The sequence below is a fragment of the Heteronotia binoei genome, chromosome 13 (genome assembly GCF_032191835.1).
Source record: "Heteronotia binoei isolate CCM8104 ecotype False Entrance Well chromosome 13, APGP_CSIRO_Hbin_v1, whole genome shotgun sequence".
NCBI classification, from domain to species: domain Eukaryota; kingdom Metazoa; phylum Chordata; class Lepidosauria; order Squamata; family Gekkonidae; genus Heteronotia; species Heteronotia binoei.
In genome coordinates, this window is record NC_083235.1 from 4,998,491 (window position 1) to 4,999,168 (window position 678).

Below are 678 nucleotides of genomic sequence, written 5' to 3' on the forward strand. Positions count from 1 at the left end.
CTGCCCGCCTACCCGGGGAGGGGAGGAGGAGGGAGGAAGGAAGGAGGCCGGCCTGCGCCTGGGTTGCCAATCCCCAGGTGGGGAACGGGAGATAACCCTGCACAGGGTGTGCTAATCCTTGCATGCACGGCTCTGGGATCGCGGGCAGGTTCCTGCGCTGCGTTGTGTCTGCTCCTGTGCAATATCCCACAAGAGAGCCGAGCGGGCAGCCGTGTTGGTCGGAAGCTGCTGGACAAAGCAGGAGTCAAGTGGCGCCTTTTCTTTCTTTCTTTCTTTCTTTCTTTCTTTCTTTCTTTCTTTCTTTCTTTCTTTCTTTCTTTCTTTCTTTCTTTCTTTCCTTCTTAAATTAACTCATCGGATTTTTATTAACAGGTTTTCGGTATACAATAAAGGGCGCTGTGCTCTGTCACCTCCAGTAATGCAGCCTTAGTGAGGGTATAGTAAACACATTTTAAAAAAAACAACCAAGAAAAAGAAAGAGCAAGAACATAAGAGAAGCCCTGTTGGATCAGGCCAGTGGCCCATCCAGTCCAACACTCTGTGTCACATAAGAACGTAAGAGAAGCCCTGTTGGATCAGGCCAGTGGCCCATCCAGTCCAACACTCTGTGTCACACAATGGCAAAAAAAAAAACCCAGGTGCAATCAGGAGGTCCACAAATGGGGCTAGAAGCCCTTC